This window comes from Pongo abelii, chromosome 18, assembly GCF_028885655.2.
Source record: "Pongo abelii isolate AG06213 chromosome 18, NHGRI_mPonAbe1-v2.0_pri, whole genome shotgun sequence".
In the NCBI taxonomy this organism is placed as follows: domain Eukaryota; kingdom Metazoa; phylum Chordata; class Mammalia; order Primates; family Hominidae; genus Pongo; species Pongo abelii.
Window position 1 is genome coordinate 9224892 of NC_072003.2, and position 13214 is coordinate 9238105.

Genomic DNA, 13214 nt, shown 5'->3' on the forward strand with positions numbered 1-13214 from the left:
TGAGCAGTGGGAGATGACCCTAGCAACTCGGGCTTCTGGGACACTTAGAGTATCTATCTGGTCCCAGGAAATTCAATAGAGCAATGCTTTGCTTCCAGCATCCATGTCAGTTCCCCAAAGGAACTCTGGCTAGCCTGCTTTATGTGCCCACAACTGAGATGGTAGAGGCAGACACCTTGATTGACGGCTACATCATTATCACAGGGGGTGGGTGTACTTCACAAAATGAACGGATGTGGAGCAGAACAAACAAGTAACAGATGTCGCCTCTTGTTCACAACCTGTGAGCTACAGTCTCCCAAGGGGTGAGCATGAGCTGCACGAATTTGTCCCAGCAAGTTCTTCAATCCCTGGGTGAACCAGGCACTGTCTTTAGAACAGAGATATGATTAATATCTGTTAATATGTTTACTTTTCCAATAAGCATAAAGAAAACAATGCAAAGTCATTTAAAACATCAAACTTACAGCAATATATTATCTTTATGAATTTTCTCAATCAATGGCTACCAAATATGTAGCTACTACCTGTAGCATACTATAATATATATTTCTTCTAAAAAGCTTCTCATGAAATACCTACAAAGCATTGAAGTATGTAATGTTTTACTACCAATTGGGGCCTTTCACTCCATTAGATTTTTTTCAATGAAAGTTTTACAATGTAGATGAAAATTTTGAATTATTACCCAAAATTTAGTTGCCCTGAGACTAGGGAAATGAATCTCAAAGAAAATCCCAACTGTGTTTATGCCCCTTCGTTCTCCTTTTGTCTGGTTAATCACTACATATCCTTCAGATCACAATACAAACATTACTTCTTTGAGAAAGCCTCCTTCTGAGTTCTCTAACTAGGCCTATTTCCCTTTGTTGTATCTCTTATGATTCTATGTACCACCATCAACCCCTGCCCTCAATAGGTGCACTAACATATATCATAGTTGTCTATGTGACCATTTGAACACTCTGTCTTTTTTACTAGATTCCAAATTCCAGGAGAGCAGGGTTGAGCCCGGCTGTATCCCTGGGACCCTAGTTCAATGTTTGGGACATAATAGATGCTCACCAAATATTTGCTAAATAGATGTATGAGTCCATAAGTGCATAAACACCAAAGGGTAATCACAGAATCAAATCCAATTTTCTTCTTACAATACATAAAATTTGGAAGACAAAGTGCCCAATTTCTTGTGATCACTGGGACACAGATGCTAAAAGATTTTACTATGTAACTACATCTTTCCAGTTCATAGGAAATTTTTGTTGGTCTTATAAAGGCATTCAGAAGAAAGCATGGTAAACCATCAGAGATGAAGGGAGAGGACTTTAGGAGAGAGTGGGAAAAGACAGTTCAGATAGGCTTGATTGGCCGGGTGTGGGGGCTCATGCTTGGAATCCCAGCACTTTGGGAGGCTGAGGCAGGCAGATCACAAGGTCAGAAGTTCAAGACCAGCCTGGCAATCCGGTGAAACCCCGTGTCTACTAAAAATATAAAAATTAGCTGGTCGTGGTGGTGTGTGTCTGTAGTCCCAGCTACTCAGGAGGCTGAGGCAGGAAAATTGCTTGAACCCAGGAGGCAGAGGTTGCAGTGAGCCGAGATCACACTACTGTACTCCAGTCTGGGTGACAGAGTGACACTCCGTCTCAAAAAACAAAACAAAAAAAAGGCTTGATTGACAGAGAACTTCAATACTATTGTCTAATTTAGAAGAATAAAAATTTAGGTTTTGCCACATGCAGAAACAGAAATCTTAAGTCAGATCAATACAAAATCCTCCCAAGAAATAACTCTTGCTGGCCCTTTTAGTGGAGACCAGATCAAATAGGTTATGAAACCACAGATGGAAATACTGCCACCAAAACCCAATGCCAATGGTGGTGAGTATTCCCATATTTGCCCACCCAGCATGTCTTCTGCTGAAGAAGCAATGGCTCTTTTGAAGAACCCGTTTCATAAAGTTGGTACTAGCTCAGCCTTCCCATCTACCAGGATATATGAGCCAAGTCAGAGGGCTTCATCTCATGGGTCACTGTCATTGGTACTGAGATGAACATGTGATCTGAGCTGAGCCACTCAGAGTCTTCTCTGGGACTTTTCTGCCGAAGATAAGAAGGAAGTTACTCTCATTGTGATGGGTGGGGTGAGCTCTAATATATGGGTTTGGGGAGGCTGTGAGCATTACACCTGCTGCATGGGTGGACCCACCTGAGGAATGAAATGACAAGGATGCCTGATTGCATCCTCTGGGACCTTGGCTGAAGTAGATGAGCCTGGTGGGACTTGTTAGTTATTTGAGCCAGTCAATGAGTTTTTTGTTTTGCTTGAGTTGCGGTTCTGTGACTTGTGACTATTAAAACAGCTGTAGTTTAATTTATGTTAATGTGAATATAAACATTTCTTGGATTGGATCAGTGGTGTTCTACAATTGGTTAGGTTAATACAACCATTTTGTAGGCCTAGCCATGAATGGCCTCAAACGGGCTATTACATAGTTCCTGCCATGTTTTAGGTTTCCATGAGATTCTGCTACAGTTGTTGAGTGGTCCATTAAACAGTATAACCAGACAGTGTGTTCAAAAGGCATCCTGAGAGTGTAGTGTTTTTCTTTTTTTCAATCTTAGAGAAAAAGTGGGACATTTTTCATGTCTCTGGAAGCTCCATTATGATGCATTTGGGCATTTTTGATAAAATTATGAGGCATAAAAACTTAGAAGCATTGAAGATTAATTTTCCTCCATAAATATATAGATCATTGTCAAATTCTATATGACTAGTTTTGCCCAGAGCAAAAAATATTTTCCATGTAATTTCATAGCAATATAGAAGTAGATAATGGAACAATGGCATTGAAAAAGGCTTTTATGGATTGTAAGTGTCAGGTTAACATTCACAACCTGATGAATCGAGCAGAAGCTGCTGTTAAAATGTAGGGCTTTGTTGTTTTAAAGTTAAAAATAAAGTTGGGAACTGGTACAATAGTAAAATTAAAGTAAAAGAAAATAAATAATCCATATCTCTTCTGTTCTGTTTAAATATTAAAGTGTCAGCTGCAATTTTGAAATGACACAAAGAAGCTTGCTGAGCTGAAAAAGTGCTTCATTTGTTGGGTTTCTATGCTGTCTGAACTACAATTTTGTGTAAGGATGATTTTCTGGTTACAGGTGTCTGAGTTGTATGGTCTCTTACAGGTTAAGAGGCAAGAACACCACACATTTGATGATTTTTGTTTCTTCTAATTCCTCTCTGACCTCCTAGCCTCTTCTGGAAGTGTACTGTTAGGTGCCCAGGAGAGTGATGTCACTCATTCTAGTTGGAATTGCAATTCCATCCTAAAGCCTCCAACTGCACTGTTTATTATGGCCAACTGGTCATTCCTTCTTCATGGGATTCCCAGAGGCCAAAACGCCAGTATCTTAAGTATTTCTTTTCACATGAGGCCATCAGGTTCCTTGCTCAGACCATTCAATCCCTTGAAACTTGAAGTCTTGTGCATAAGAATGGCTACTGATTTCTGAATATTGGTGCCTTTGTTGGAATACACTCAGGAGTTTTGATAACTGGAAATAATGCATCAGACATCCTGGCATGGCATGATCCGGCTGCGTTCTCTCCATGTGGAATTGGCAGCCTTGTTGAGAAAACTATGAAGAAAGGTAAAGGAATATTGGAGCTTTGTTTTTCTTGAAGGTGTCCCAGGGTAGGATTCCAAGAGCCACAGGGCTATGGTGGAGCAGTAGAATGGGGAATTCACATGGTCAAGCAAAGGTACCTAGGAAGCATTAAGAAACCAAGCTGCCCTAGATCCAAAGCCAGATATACAGGAGGTAATCTCAGGGGAAAGAATTTGGAAAAGGGTTGAGATAGTATTGAAGCAAGCAGATGCCAGAAATAAACGAGGAGGATTCTAGGATACCAACAAAGATGCCTTTGTGGTATCTATTTATAGTGGAACTTTTATTATTTTTTTTAACATCAGAACTCCCTTCCTCTGTGTAAGGAATTTTCCATTGCAGAAGTTTTTGGAGAAACAGAGCTCGCTTCTCACAATAGAACATAAAGTTTTAGCATACTAATTTTTCCAAAAATCCCTGAAGCTAGGGCGGGGTTTCTCAATCTCAGCACTGTTGACATTTTAAACAAGATAATCTTATGTTGTGGGAAGCTGTCCTGTGCATTGTAGGATTTTTAGCAGCATCCCCGTCTTCTATGGGTGAGATCCCAGGAGAACCCCTACCCCTAGTTGTAACAGCTAAAACTGTCTCCAGACATTGTCAAATGTCCCCTGGAAGACAAACAGTCCAGTTGAGAACCACTGGTCTAGAGGGTGGCTCATGATCTAGATTCAGCCAATTAAATGCGTTTTTCTCCAGAACTGGGAGCTTGAGAGTCCATGAAGAAGCCTCCAGGAAGTTTATCACCTTCGTCAGCAATGAGGGCTGCACCACCAGCAGCAGCAGTGGTAGTCAGTTCTGAAATTATAGCAAACTGCAGGTGTCTTTGATAGCAGATCCAGCAGTGTCCAGGGCCAGCCAAATTAGCAAGCATTTAATGTCAGTGATGTCACCAAACTAGTTCTGGACCATGATATTGGCTGAGGCACATTCTGACTATATCCTGGCAGAAGGAAGGAAGGAAAGAAGGAAAGAAAGAAAGAAGAAAGAAGAAAGGAGGGAAGGAAGGAAGGAAAGAAAGAAAGAAGAAAGAAGGAAGGAGGGAAGGAAGGAAGGAAGGAAGGAAAGAAAGAAAGAAGAAAGAAGGAAGGAAGGAAAGAAAGAAGAAAGAAGGAAGGAGGGAAGGAAGGAAGGAATGAAGGAAGGAAGGAAAGAAAGAAGGAAGGAAGGAAGGAAAGGAGGAAGGAAGGAAAGAAAGAAAGAAGAAGGAAGGAGGTAAGGAAGGAAGGAGAGAAAGGAAAGAAAGAGAGAGAAAGAAAGAAAAAAAGAAAAGAGAGAATGGAAGTCAGGAAGGAAGGCAGGAAGGCAGGAAGGAAGGAAGGAAGGAAAAGAAAGAAGAAAGAAAGAGAAAGAAAGAAAAAAGAAAGAAAGAAGAAAAAGAAAAGAAATAAAAGAGAACCTAGCTCTCCAACTTTTCTGGTGAACAACCAAAATAGTGTTTGAGTAAATCCCTTATCTGCTTAAATGAGCTATGGTCCATTTTGGTTGCTTAAACTAAGAGCCATAACAAATAGACCATCCCTTATATTTAACTGGAAATATAGCCAGATCCTAGGATAGCAAGGGAACTCAATTCAGAGGTCATGAAACAAGGTACACCTAGCTGTATTCAGATCTAAAGTCCAATGGATGTAGAATGAAATATATATGCCCCTAGGAATTTTCTCCCCTGCTCCACTCAACTTCTGCCTAACCTACCTCTGAAACTTCAGGAAATACACAAGAGAATCGTGCATAGATACTCTCTGCAGAAAGCTTATGTATTTAAGAATGCATTAGGAGGCCAACTCTCTGGGTTTACATACAGGCATGTAATAGTGGGTAAGTTTGGATACTTAACTGCCTTGTGATTCAGTCTCCTCATCTACTCTACAAAATGCAAGTGAAATTTCCAGTATTAAAGACAATGGATTAAAAAAAAACCATGAAGGTTGGCTGGGTGCCGTGGCTCATGCCTGTAATCCCAGAATTTTCGGAGGCCAAGGTGGGCAGATCACTTGAGGCCAGGAGATCAAGACCAGCCTGGCCAACATGGTGAAACCCCATCTCTACTAAAAATACAAAGAGTATTAGCCGGGCATGATGGTGTGCTCCTGTAGTCCCAGCTACTCAGGAGGCTGAGGCAGGAGAATCAGTTGAACCTGCGAAGATGAGGCTGCAATGAGCCGAGATCGCACCAGTGCAGTCCAGCCTGGGTGACAGAGTGAGACTTTGTCTCAAAAAAGAAACAAAACAACAACAACAAAAAACCAACAAAAACCATGAAGGGGTCCTCAATTGATTTTGCCTGCTCTGCATACATTTATCCTTGTTGTTTGTTTGTTTGTTTGTTTTTGGGTTTTGTTGTTGTTGTTGTTGTTACATCATGCCAATTTTCTTTTTCCTTAGGTGAATCATCTATGTGTAGGAAATTGACTGAAGCCTACCAATCAGCATTTTCTATATCCTAAACCACAGTGATTAGTTTCAGGTGAAATCATGACTCAAACTTGTCTAATCAGTCAGTTTTTGAATGCTGGCTGAAGCAAGTAGCAAGAAGGGTTTACTGTTTCCAGTTCAGTTTCTGGGGGTTGTAAATACAAGCATGGTGCTTCTGGCAACCTTCCTGCTATTGTGAGGAAGGATCAGTTGAGAATGGGGGGATAAAGAGAAAAGTGCAGCAGAGAGAAGAGAGTAAAATACAGTTTTGATATCTGCATTTAAAGCCCTGGATCCAGCGGTACCTTAAGCAAGTACTAGCCTTGCATTCCCCAGTGCATTCCCCTTCTTGCTTAGGGCAGTTGGAGCTGGGTTTCTGTCTCTTGCAACACAGGGTAGCTGAATTACATTGCCACCTAGCGCACAGGGAGCCCTCACCACAAAGGTACCAACAGTAAAACCACAATAAATGTTTGAAGAACTAATCGTGATGATTGTTCTTTGATTTCTGTTCCCGGCGTCTGGCACAGGAGACATCAATAATCACGTATTGTATTGGAGTTTAATTGCATGAATGCAAGGAGCCAGGTCTCAGGACATGAAATGATGAATTTCCATTTGTCAAGGCTACCGAGTTGACACAGTTAAAGTCTTTGGGGAAAATGAGTCTCTTGCACTCGCACGGAGGACATTTGTGCTTCTCAAACACTTTATAGCTCTGCAACTCTGTGGGGATTAAGGCTTGTATGTCCAGGAAGGTTTTTAGAATGCTTTTTTTCCAGGATGCTTTTAGGGTAATGAAATTGCGACAAGCAATACCAACCTGGGAGTGTTGCCTGGGGCTCAGTCACAAGTCCCTCAGCCTTAAACTCTGCAGCCAGGAGCTCTAACATGATCTCTGGCATAGAATGCCCATATTTAAAAGTCACCGCCAAAGGACTTTCAGATCAATATTATCCCCCTGTAGCATTTCCTCACATATTACATTAAAAAGACTAATTCCTTAGAGAGTTGTAAAGATGTTTTAGTGCAGAGCATATATTATGAATGTTTCATCGTTATTCCTCAGGATTTATTTAACATTTTACTCGACAGTCCCTTTGGATTTTTGATTGATTACTAGGCAAATTAGATAAGAAAACTCTTTCTGTAAGAGATTCCCATGCAGCATCCATAGCCGTGGTGGTGATAATGATAGCATAACGCTTCTTATGTCAACAACGACACTAAGCAGTTCACACACACTGCTGTCATTTACTTTTTACCCCATTTGAAGAAGATATTATCTCCATTTTACAGATGAAGAGCTGAGGTTTAGGGAGTTCATGAGTCAAGGTCAGGGTTTGTTGAACTTCAAAGCCAGTGTTTTTAATACATGCTCTTTTCACATTCATTTAGTCCGCATAATGCTATCATGAGGTGGGTGGTCTTTTTATCAACCCATTGTACCAAGGGGGTAAGAAATATTCAGACATGCATATAGTACTGGTAGACACTAGTTTGATCCCCAATAGCTGAGATCCCTAGCTAGTGCAGGAGACAGTTATACTTCTCTGTTACCTGAACACCCTGATTCTCAGTGTGTATACCTTTAGGTTAATGTTGCCATGAAAAACAAGTTTCAGGTTCAAATACAACAGGGAAGCATTGTTTATTCTCTGTCCTCTCTTTAGGATTCACAAACATATGCCTCAGTGAAAGGTTCTGAGACAATCTATGGAGAAGAATCCTGTTTTAAGTTTATTTTACAAATGTTTTTGGAAGTATCAGGTTCTGGAACTTTTGGGTTTGTTGGTTGTGTTTGTTGGTTTCCTCCTTATAACAACAGCTTACTTACTTGAGTATATTAAAAAAACAATCACGCCTTCAGTGTCATCTCTTAACACTCCTCAGGCAACACTACGTTGAGAGGGTGGGCTCAATGTAGATGTAAGGAACCCCACATGTGATGGCAGGTTTTAAGTTTCTTTGCTAAGTAAATGACAATCATTAGATTGACTGGCTCATTTTTCTTCTCTCCATGGAAATATCATCCTAAGGGATAGGTGGCATATATTCTTACTGGTGATTTTACTAGAATCTAGAGAGGACTGACAAGTAGTTCATCTTCATCTGGTTTTGGAACAATTTTATAAAGTCTGTAGCTCTACTTTTCAGTATTTCGGTGAGTTTGCAAGTCATTAGGATTCTTGATACACTGGGTCCAGCGGATGTAGAATGAAACAAATATGTCCCCAGGAATTTTCTCCCCTGCTTCACCCAACTTTTGCCTAACCTACCTCTGAAACTTCAGGAAATACACAAGAAAATGGTGCATAGATGCTCTCTGCAGAAAGCTTGTGTATTTAAGAGTGCATTAGGAGGCCAACTTTCTGGGTTTACATGCAGGCACGTAATAGCAGGTACGGTACGTTTGGATACATAACTCCTTTGTGTTTCAGTCTCCTCATCTACTCTACAAAATGCAGGTGAGATTTCCAGTATTAAAGACAATGGATTAAAAAAAAACATGAAGGGGTTCTGAATTGATTTTGCAGGCTCCACATACAATTCTCTTTTGTTTGTTTCGTTTTTGTAGTTGTTATATCACGCTAATTTGCTTTTTCCAGTCAGCCTGGACCAGTGATTCTCAATGGGAGTGATTTTTTTTTTAAGCTACCCTAACCATTTTCCCCTTCCAGGGATTTGTCCTGTTAACAGTTGATATAGAAAAGTTCAATTTTAAGAAAAAAATATAATTATTGTATCCATAATATAAGGAAGATAAAGAAAAATCAAAATATCTCAATGGAAGGAGAAAACGCGCCAGGAAAATGTCACTACAAGGTGGAGAAAAATTGGCAGTACTTTCTTTTTTTGTTATTATTATACTTTAAGTTCTGGGATACATGTGCAGAACATGCAGGTTTGTTACATAAGTATACACGTGCCATGGTGGTTTGCTGCACCCATCAACCAGTCATCTACATTAGGTATTTCTCCTAATGCTATACCTCCCCTAGCCGGCCACCCCCGACCCCGGCCCAGGTGTGTGATGTTCCCTTCCTTGTGTCCATGTGTTCTCATTGTTCAACTCAATGGGAGTAATTTTTAAGCTCCTCCCACTGCCAGGGGGCATTGGGACATATCTGGAGATAGTGGTGGTTGTCACAACTGAAAGGGGGCAGTACTGGCATCTAGTGGGTAAAGCTAAATATTTTACAGTGCACAAAACAGTCTCCTGCAACAAACAAATGTTCAGACCAAAATGTCAGCAGTGCTGAGGTTGACTCAGAACTACTGGGCTAGAATATGTGGAGATAACTGATAAACTCTGCATTTCAGGGGCTTAACATGCTATGTTTTTGTTTTTGTTTTTGTTTTCTCACGTATGCAAGATCTAATGGGAATGTTTGCAGCTTGTCACTCTTCTGAGAGATGGTTCTCCAAGTAGTATCTGAAGGATACAGACTTCCAAGCTTCTTCCATCATGTGAACTGCTGACTTAGAAGCCATAATTTCCAACTAGAAATACAGGTGAAAGAACACATGGATGTCTGGGTGCGGGTAATCCCAGCACTTTGGGAGGCTGTGGCAGGCAGATCACCAGGTCAGGAGATCGAGACCATCCTGGCCAACATGGTGAAACCCCGTCTCTACCAAAATACAAAAAATTAGCCAGGCATGGTGGCGCGTGTCTGTAGTTCCAGCTACTCAGGAGGCTGAGGCAGGGGAATCAGTTGAACCTGGGAGGCAGAGGTTGCAGTGAGCCGAGATCGCGACACTGCACTCCAGCCTGGCGACAGAGCATGACAATGTTTCAAAAAAAAAAAAAAAGAATACTTGGATGATTGTGCAGATCTTTTAGGGCTCAAGCCCAGAAATGAGGTACATCCTTTCCACCTACGTTCTTATGGCCAGAACAGTAATGTAGGCATATTAAGACTCAAGGGGTGGGGGGGCAGTGCTGGGAAATAGCCTTCCTGCATTTTCAGATGGAAAATGAAATGTTTTGATAAACACATCATATCGTCTCTGGCATGCACAGAAAGTTCGTTTTGAATAAATGCTGAATAAATAAGGCACAAGAGCCAAAATGTTTATACAGCAATTAAACAGTGGCAAAACATAATTTTAATTTAAGAGACTAGCATTGTTGCTGAGAAAATCGTTCTTAGACCCATGCATCAAGATTTAGGCAACAGACTTAATATTTATTAAGTACCCACTACTGTCACGCACTTGGAGTGTGTTAGTTCATTAAATCCCTCTGTGATATAGCTATCACACCTGTTTCATAGATTAGGTAATTGAAAATCAGAGAGTTCAAGATTCCAGCGTGAGTGCACACAGCAAATAAGTTACAGTGTCAGTATGCAAATCAAAGACAGATTCCAAAATCCCTGTTCTTTTCTTTTCATCAGCATCTTTCCAACCAGCCTTTGTCACGCACTATTCCTATGACATGATCCTTGCCAAAATAGTCTCAGGAGCTAAGGCATTTGAAAAACTCTGAATACTGTTTTGTTTTATTTTTCTTGTAACATCACAATGCCTATTAGGCTATGTAAAGCATATACGGCTTATTTTAAAGAGACCAATTAGACCACTTAGATGAAAGATTCCTTTATTTTCTTTATACATATTAATATTCCATGCAATTAAGTAAAATAAGTCTTCGGAAATATTATTTTCTTGCAGCAGTTCTATTTGCAATTTGGAATTTAATTTTATGCCCACACCAATGCATATAATAGGTACTATTATATCTAAACCACTGTTTTTAGAGAGCAGTGTGGTGTACCTATAATGGTAGTAGCTGGGCAATTCGAAAATAGAGGTCTGGTTCCTATTATTTTTAATTTTATTATTATTAATTAGCACAATGGTTTTTTCCCTAGATTTTATACTTTATTTGGTTATTTACTTTCCTAGATTTGGGGTTCATCATATATGATGGGGGGTGGTGCTGAATTAGTTAAGGGGTGGCATGTAGGTCTTATCTTCTATTCCAAATAAAATATGATTTTGTTTTGTTTTGCTTTATCTGGTTTTGTTTATTTAGTGTCTCTGGGGATTAGCTTCAGTTCAGAACCAATATCAGTTCATCCCCAAAAGTGTTTTACCTTTCATCAATTTACAGTCACACTAGTAAATAGCCCTACTTGCGTCTGGGGAAAGTTTTACTGAAGATTCACAAAACACATCTGTTTACATTGGGTCCTTTGGGGCCCCAAGGATGTGAGCAGGTTTAGCTCTAGCAACTGGATAAGAGGCTGTGAATCCCCACCCCAGTGACTTAGGTTGGGTTCCTGCCCACCAGCTTGGAGTCATTGCCTGAATATGTCAGGAAGCCCTGTGGTTGGGGCTGCCCTCATACTTAAATCCTAAGGTCTAGTGACCAATTATGCATTGTCACATATCCCTAGAGGTCCTGCACTCTGATTACTACTTCATTTCTGTGGGTTATTCTGGTAACTGTACTCGCCTTGTGTTACAGGCTACCTGTTTGTGACCGTGACAAAAAGACAAAAAAAAAATTCCAACTCAAATATGTTGAGTGTGACTGCCTGGAACAGTGTGTTGACAAAGAATCTGAGTCCAGATTCAACAGAAATGAAGAATTCTCTGAGTGGTGCATACCACAGATGGTAGAAGTGGTATCCCATGTGCTGTAAATTTGCCATGTCTGAATTAGGGAAGCCTGAGGTCATTTTCAACTCTAATATCTGCGATTGCTGTGGAAAATTAGATAATGATATGCTCCTCCTCCTACCTACAAATACAATGTGGTGGGAGAACAGGGTGGGTCATTGACCAAGCATAACCTACCGGGTCCATGGCATGTTCTAAAATCCAAGTACAAGGGAATGTGAACCCTCTGGATAGATCAGAGAAATACATTGCTGATAGAGGCTGTAGGATATCTTGTAAGAAGTGAGATTTCAGCTGGATTTTGAAGAATGTGTAGGAGCTTGGCAGGCAGAGATGAGGGAAAGGCAGTCCAGGCAGAAGAAATAACACACTGCTAGCGGCTGACGAAAGGAAGGTCTGTTTGATGACAGTGAATGCCCAGACTAGTGGGAGCATTTAGAGACTTTGGGCCTGAAGCAGGGACCAGGAGAGGCCATGGAACAGACTGAAGTCAGGTAAGTGGAAATCAGTTCTCCACATATTCTCAATGCTGAACTCTGGAGGTTGCTGGCTTCCTGGTGTTCCTGTAGCTGTGGGGACTCATGCTGCTTGAAGCAGCCTTAACAGAGTGTCCTTGGAAGAATTGTCCTTGCTGGTGGCCTGCTCACTTGCCCACTGCTGACAGAGCTGGCTTGGGGTGTCCGTCCCCTCTGCTTTTCATCACCACCCAGGGCTCCCTTCCTGGGACTGGGCCTAATGAAATGTTTCCTGTTTTAATTTCAGCTCTGTTGGGAGGAGCTCTTTTATCTCAGCTGCTTCTCTACCATCAAAGCCCACTCAACTTTGAGTAGCTGCCCATCCCCTCGCCGGTCCTGTCCTCCCTAGAATCCTGCCTGGAGGTTTTAATTCAGAGTCTCAGAAGACAAGCAAGGGGGCTGCTTTTGATTGATCAGTCAAACACAATCCCCTTCACAATTGTCTTTGGAGACTCAGGCTCCTGACATGAAAGATAAAAACAAGAGATGCCAGCTTGCTTTAAGATGGAAGTTTGTGCTAGATCTTTCTGTTCTTCCTTCAACTCAGAAAAAAATAAAAGGTTTCTCTCTCTGTTCATTCAGTGCCTTGTTTCCTTTTCTAACCATCTTGTTCCATTTCCCAAGGGAATTTTTACTTATTTCAGAAGTAATGAAAGCCATCCAATCTTTACTGAGTTTCCTCTGATCATTTTATGTATATTCTAGGCATTCTACTTATATAACTTATTTAATCTTAACCACTATCTGATGAAGTGGGTACCATTATTAACCCCATTTTACAGATGCAGAAACTGAGTCAGGAAGTGCTTAAGTAATCCATCCCTGGTAATGCAGCTGTTAAGTGATGAAGCTGAGATTTAATATCAGGCAATCTGGCTCTCCAGAGTCCCTGCTTTTTTCCAACATGCTATGCTGTGTCCCTGACGTTTCACTTTTGGGGTGATACACTGTATGTTGACTTACAGCAAGGAAATCT

At 40.9% G+C, this 13214-nt stretch overlaps 1 long non-coding RNA gene across 1 annotated transcript in view; it reads left to right on the forward strand.

Annotated features, from left to right (window-relative positions):
* LOC129050953 (uncharacterized) overlaps positions 1–12814 on the forward strand; it is a 71756-nt gene extending 58942 nt beyond the window's left edge. The window contains exons 2-3 of the long non-coding RNA XR_008514889.1: positions 9467–9605; positions 12486–12814. This is a non-coding gene — a long non-coding RNA (uncharacterized LOC129050953). The remainder of the gene's footprint in view (positions 1–9466; positions 9606–12485) is intronic.
* Positions 12815–13214: the final 400 nt, after the last annotated feature.